Source organism: Lampris incognitus, chromosome 20 (genome assembly GCF_029633865.1).
Source record: "Lampris incognitus isolate fLamInc1 chromosome 20, fLamInc1.hap2, whole genome shotgun sequence".
In the NCBI taxonomy this organism is placed as follows: domain Eukaryota; kingdom Metazoa; phylum Chordata; class Actinopteri; order Lampriformes; family Lampridae; genus Lampris; species Lampris incognitus.
Genome location: NC_079230.1, coordinates 3350537 through 3358036, shown reverse-complemented (window position 1 = coordinate 3358036; position 7500 = coordinate 3350537). Strand labels below are relative to the sequence as shown.

The 7500-nt window shown below is 49.0% G+C and overlaps 1 protein-coding gene across 1 annotated transcript in view; it reads left to right on the top strand.

Annotated features, from left to right (window-relative positions):
• LOC130130636 (tetratricopeptide repeat protein 39B) overlaps positions 1-7500 on the top strand; it is a 36735-nt gene that overhangs the window by 1603 nt on the left and 27632 nt on the right. The window lies entirely within an intron of this gene.

The window sequence follows — 7500 nt, the reverse complement described above, 5'->3', positions numbered from 1 at the left end:
TCTATTTTAGGGTTAGGGAAGAATGTACATATGCACACTATACATATCACTACATATAGACAGTACACTATACATATCACTACATATAGACAGCACACTATACATATCACTACATATAGACAGTACACTATACATATCACTACATATAGACAGCACACTGTACATATCACTACATATAGACAGTACACTGTACATATCACTACATATAGACAGTACACGACACATATCACTACATATAGACAGTACACGACACATATCACTACATATAGACAGTACACTATACATATCACTACATATAGACAGTACACTATACATATCACTACATATAGACAGTACACTATACATATCACTACATATAGACAGCACACTATACATATCACTACATATAGACAGTACACTATACATATCACTACATATAGACAGCACACTGTACATATCACTACATATAGACAGTACACTGTACATATCACTACATATAGACAGTACACGACACATATCACTACATATAGACAGTACACGACACATATCACTACATATAGACAGTACACTATACATATCACTACATATAGACAGTACACTATACATATCACTACATATAGACAGTACACTATACATATCACTACATATAGACAGCACACTATACATATCAATACATATAGACAGTACACATATATATTACTACATATAGACAGCACACTATACATATCACTACATATAGACAGCACACTATACATATCACTACATATAGACAGTACACGACACATATCACTACATATAGACAGCACACTATACATATCACTACATATAGACAGTACACATATATATTACTACATATAGACAGCACACTATACATATCACTACATATAGACAGTACACATAAATATCACTACATATAGACAGTACACATATATATCACGAGATATAGACAGCACACTATACATATCACTACATATAGACAGTACACATAAATATTACTACATATAGACAGTACACATATATATTACTACATATAGACAGTACACATAAATATTACTAGATATAGACAGTACACATATATATTACTCCACATAGACAGTACACAAATATTACTACATATAGACAGTACACTATACATATTACTACATATACACAGTAACAACGTTTAAATACTAATACCTGCTCAGTGAGGTTCGTCCTGTCAGAAACTGAAGTATTAAAACACGTTTAAATACTAATACCTGCTCAGTGAGGTTCATCCGGTCAGAAACTGAAGTATTAAAACACGTTTAAATACTAATACCTGCTCAGTGAGGTTCGTCCTGTCAGAAACTGAAGTATTAAAACACGTTTAAACACTCACACCGGCTCAGTGAGGTTCATCCGGTCAGAAACTGAAGTATTAAAACACGTGTAAATACTAAAACCTGCTCAGTGAGGTTCGTCCTGTCAGAAACTGAAGTATTAAAACACGTGTAAATACTAATACCTGCTCAGTGAGGTTCGTCCTGTCAGAAACTGAAGTATTAAAACACGTTTAAATACTCACACCGGCTCAGTGAGGTTCATCCGGTCAGAAACTGAAGTATTAAAACACATTTAAATACTAATACCGGCTCAGTGAGGTTCATCCGGTCAGAAACTGAAGTATTAAAACACATTTAAATACTAATACCTGCTCAGTGAGGTTCGTCCTGTCAGAAACTGAAGTATTAAAACACGTTTAAATACTAATACCTGCTCAGTGAGGTTCGTCCTTTCAGAAACTGAAGTATTAAAACACATTTAAATACTAATACCTGCTCAGTGATGTGTCCCTCACAGCAGGTGACTCTGCCAGGGGCCGTGCGGCGTCTCAGGATGAGCACATGTTGGTCTCCATGAAAAAGGGAAGATGTGAGGAAGCAACAAGAAATAATAAATATTTGCTGCAAACCCGACTGCCCATACCAGCTAGCTAGCTAGCTAGCTAGAGGTGTATCAATAGGTAGCAGTGGTGCTGCAGATAGAGGTAATATGTGATGTCGGGGAAAGTCAGCAGCTTTTAAAGGATCATTCCCTTATTGTTTTACAGCCTGGGTGTTATTTCCCCTCATTCGTATCAGCTATGATGTCATTTTACTCCCCGGCTTCACTCAGTACATGTGGGACATGGACCATGGCTGGACTCAGCTCTACAGCGGTGCCTTAAGGGACACCTGAACAGGAGTCTTTAAAAAAAAAAAACAGCGCCCCCTAGTGTCGCCGTCATTATCTATGACTTCTCTATCGGCTCTGTGCATCCCTGTAGTCCATTAACTTCCGGTTTCGACTGCAGCGCTCATGCCAGTTTCCTGTTTGTTGGCGTGTGCGGCTGACAACGGCCTGCAGGATTCACCATGGATAAATGTCCACCACATGCACACAACTGTCCACACCCTTCCACCTGCACCTACCGGCACACGGGGGGAGAGCTTCAAGTTGTGCACATCAAGTTACGCCCTCAGTCATGAGGCCGAGTGGATGGACGGACGGACGGACGGAATTGTGGACGTAACCTGATGTGCACAGCTTGAAACTCTTCCCCCGTGTGCCGGCAGGTGCAGGTGGAAGTGTGTGGACAGTTGTGTGCATGTGGTGGACATTTATCCATGGTGAATCCTGCAGGCATCGCGAAAAATACGCCGTTGTCAACACACGCCAACAAACAGGAAACTGGTATGGCCGCCGCCGTAGAAACCGGAAGTCAGTGGACTGCTACACAGTTCTTTTGTCCCTTTTTTACTGACACGTTTAAATTGTACATACAACAAACACGTGACACAACAGAACGAGGGGGAAACAAGAGTAAAGAAAATGAAATACATAAATGAAAGGGAGGGGCGTCCTAGGGGTTCTCTGCAAGTTCGGGTTCTGCTGTCGAGTCAGAGAGTTCCCCAGCGTTCTTCTTCTTCTGCGTTAACCTCCGTGATGCGACATCACGGCGCACGTCCCTGTGTGAGCTCCGAGGACGTCTGGCTGCGTGTTCAGGGATCTGGTCTTGTGTAAAAAGACCTTTCCAAGAAGGAAAACTGTGTTAACGGCCAAACCACATGTGCCATCTTTCACAAGCGTACCAAAGATCACGTCCCCTCTTTCCTTTCCTTTGTTTTAGTTCAGAGAAATTGTCAAAACTAGGAAACAACGAGTGATGCAGATCTCCCCGGAAGGCAGCAGCAAAGTGACCTTCATAAAACACGTGTTGTGTTGTGTCACCGTGTTCACTGCAGAATGAGCAGTTGTTCTGGTCCGAACCCAGGCCGTGTCTCACACATTCCCCAGGAGGACGTGGTCCATTAAGTGGACTGCAGTCATGCACAGAGTCTATTGTGCTGGTTTATGGAGGTTACTCCGACCCACGGTAAGTATGGCTGCTGCTTCCTGCAGGGTGAACCAGGAAGTAGATCAGCAGCGTCCTCCACCATGGATCACACCGGACATCTCGTGTCATCACTTTCCACCTTCACTTTGGTTTCTGTGTCCAGAATGTGCTGGCTGAAGCCGGGGAGTGAAATACCTCCATAACCGATATGCAGGGTGGAAATAAGACCCAGGCTGTAAAAGAGTGGAATGATCCTTTAACAACAGGGGCAGGCACACCTACGGCTCAGGCTGTGTTTTGACGGTGAGTCAGCTGTCACACGTCTCTCTGCTCCTCCGTCACTCATTTGATTCTGCAGGAATTCTGCTCTTCTGGCTCTGCAACATGCGGTTTGTCCCCAAACGGTGCTCATGAGCTTATGTTCTCACAGGCTGGCTGCTGAATGGTGGTGTTTTCCTCTGGAATGTCTTCAGTGTGAGACATGTGACGGAGAGACGCCATGTGTTTGTGTGTAGGGGACAGAGACAGTGGGAGTCTGAGCAGAGCTGACCAGTCCAACCACAGTCTTCTGCTGTGGGTTACTGGGAGCTGACCAGTACAACCACAGTCTTCTGCTGTGGGTTACTAGGGGCTGACCAGTACAACCACAGTCTTCTGCTGTGGGTTACTGGGGGCTGACCAGTACAACCACAGTCTTCTGCTGTGGGTTACTAGGGGCTGACCAGTACAACCACAGTCTTCTGCTGTGGGTTACTGGGAGCTGACCAGTACAACCACAGTCTTCTGCTGTGGGTTACTGGGGGCTGACCAGTACAACCACAGTCTTCTGCTGTTGGTTACTAGGGGCTGACCAGTACAACCACAGTCTTCTGCTGTGGGTTACTAGGGGCTGACCAGCACAACCACAGTCTTCTGCTGTGGGTTACTGGGAGCTGACCAGCACAACCACAGTCTTCTGCTGTTGGTTACTGGGAGCTGACCGGTACAACCACAGTCTTCTGCTGTTGGTTACTGGGAGCTGACCGGCACAACCACAGTCTTCTGCTGTGGGTTACTGGGAGCTGACCGGTACGACCACAGTCTTCTGCTGTGGGTTACTAGGGGCTGACCAGCACAACCACAGTCTTCTGCTGTTGGTTACTGGGAGCTGACCAGCACAACCACAGTCTTCTGCTGTGGGTTACTGGGAGCTGACCGGTACGACCACAGTCTTCTGCTGTGGGTTACTGGGAGCTGACCGGTACGACCACAGTCTTCTGCTGTGGGTTACTGGGAGCTGACCGGTACGACCACAGTCTTCTGCTGTGGGTTACTGGGGGCTGACCGGTACGACCACAGTCTTCTGCTGTGGGTTACTGGGGGCTGACCGGTACGACCACAGTCTTCTGCTGTGGGTTACTGGGAGCTGACCAGCACGACCACAGTCTTCTGCTGTGGGTTACTGGGGGCTGACCAGTACAACCACAGTCTTCTGCTGTGGGTTACTGGGGGCTGACCAGTACTACCACAGTCTTCTGCTGTGGGTTACTGGGAGCTGACCAGCACGACCACAGTCTTCTGCTGTGGGTTACTGGGGGCTGACCAGCACGACCACAGTCTTCTGCTGTGGGTTACTGGGAGCTGACCAGCACGACCACAGTCTTCTGCTGTGGGTTACTGGGAGCTGACCAGCACGACCACAGTCTTCTGCTGTGGGTTACTGGGAGCTGACCAGCACGACCACAGTCTTCTGCTGTGGGTTACTGGGAGCTGACCAGCACGACCACAGTCTTCTGCTGTGGGTTACTAGGGGCTGACCAGCACGACCACAGTCTTCTGCTGTGGGTTACTGGGAGCTGACCAGCACGACCACAGTCTTCTGCTGTGGGTTACTGGGAGCTGACCAGCACGACCACAGTCTTCTGCTGTGGGTTACTAGGGGCTGACCAGCACAACCGCAGTCTTCTGCTCTGGGTTACTGGGAGCTGACCAGCACAACCGCAGTCTTCTGCTGTGGGTTACTGGGAGCTGACCAGCACAACCGCAGTCTTCTGCTCTGGGTTACTGGGAGCTGACCAGCACAACCGCAGTCTTCTGCTCTGGGTTACTGGGAGCTGACCAGTACAACCACAGTCTTCTGCTGTGGGTGCACTCTTACTTATTTCTGAATAATTAAATGTTCTCCGTTTGAATGTCAGAGTGGGTCCAGCTGTCAGACCAGTACGGCGCCGTGGTCTGTGTGATGGTCAGGTTCGACTGAAATGGTTGTATCACAGGAGAGACCGGCTGGTCCTCTGTTTAAACCAGTTACCAGTGGTGGCAGTGTTAGCTAGTATACTGGTTGACTGGGTTTGACCTGAGGTCAGACACTGAACCCCATGCACAGAAGTACAACTCACACCCTGGTGTGTGTTTGTGTTTCAGCAGCTGTGTTTGCCGGCTATTATTAGCTAGCGCTAGCAGATACAGAGATAAAGACGCGCGTGCGTGCGTGTGTGTGTGTGTGTGTGTGTGTGTGTGTGTGTGTGTGTGTGCATGCAAAGTAGCACCTTGGCCTACAGCTTACTGAAAACCCAACAGGCGAGGGAACCAATGACCTCAGACATGGGTCTGATTTGGCCTCCTAGGTAAAGTGTACGGCACGGTGGTGCAGTGGTTAGCGCGGTCGCCTCGCAGCAAGAAGGTTCTGGGTTCGAGCCCCGGGGTAGTCCAATCTTGGGGGTCGTCCCGGGTCGTCCTCTGTGTGGAGTTTGCATGTTCTCCCCATGTCTGCTGGAGTTTCCTCCGGGGGCTCCGGTTTCCTCCCACAGTCCAAAGACATGTAGGTCAGGTGAGTCGGCCGTACTAAATTGTCCCTAGGAATGAATGTGTGTGTGTGTGTGTGTGTGTGTGTGTGTGTGTGTGTGTGTGTGTGTGTGGCGGCCTGTCCAGGGTGTCTCCCCGCCTGCTGCCCCAATGACTGCTGGGATAGGCTCCAGCATCCCTGAGAGCAGGATACGCGGCTCGGATGATGGACGGAATGGGAGGGAAAGTGTGCCTCTCCCCTGATGGCAGGAGTCAAAGCTCTGCAGGGAGAGGGTGTTGGGGGTCCGCCAGAACAGCCTCTGCCCTCTGAGTGGCTCCAACCTGATAAACATGGCCAACATTAGCCAAGTTAGAGCCAGTGGTCTTTTGGCCGAGTAGCTGCCACAGTTGCTGCACGACATCAGCAGTGAAGTGTGTCCCTCTGCGTGAGGCGACGCGAAGAGCAAGCTAGCTGCTTTCTGCCCGTAGAGTCTGCCGAAACCCGGGTGTCATGACTGATGACCAACTCACCTGTCAGGTTCACGTGGCCTCGAGTGCTCGGCCATGACGGTTTGTCCTGTACAGCATCAGGAGCAGGAGACCCTGCCTGTCGGAGCACACAGCACAGCTCCTGGTGCAGGCTCATGTAGTACCGCAGCTCCTTACTGGCAGGTCTCCCAGCATGCTGCACTCTGCCTCCTCTGCAGAGGATCCACAAGGTGGTGGCACGTCTGGTCTTCAGCCAACCCAAAGCAGCACATGTCACTCCGCTGTTCATATCCCTCCGCTGTTCATATCCCTCCGCTGATCATATCCCTCCGCTGTTCATATCCCTCCGCTGATCATATCCCTCCACTGTTCATATCCCTCCGCTGTTCATGTCCCTCCACTGTTCATATCCCTCCACTGTTCATGTCCCTCCACTGTTCATATCCCTCCGCTGTTCATATCCCTCCGCTGTTCATGTCCCTCCGCTGTTCATGTCCCTCCACTGTTCATGTCCCTCCACTGTTCATATCCCTCCGCTGTTCATGTCCCTCCACTGTTCATGTCCCTCCACTGTTCATATCCCTCCACTGTTCATATCCCTCCGCTGTTCATATCCCTCCGCTGTTCATGTCCCTCCGCTGTTCATGTCCCTCCGCTGTTCATGTCCCTCCGCTGTTCATATCCCTCCGCTGTTCATATCCCTCCGCTGTTCATATCCCTCCACTGTTCACATCCCTCCACTGTTCATGTCCCTCCGCTGTTCATATCCCTCTGCTGTTCGTATCCCTCCGCTGTTCATATCCCTCCGCTGTTCATATCCCTCCGCTGTTCATATCCCTCCGCTGTTCATATCCCTCCGCTGTTCATATCCCTCCGCTGTTCATATCCCTCCGCTGTTCATATCCCCCCGCTGCTCATATCCCTCCACTGGC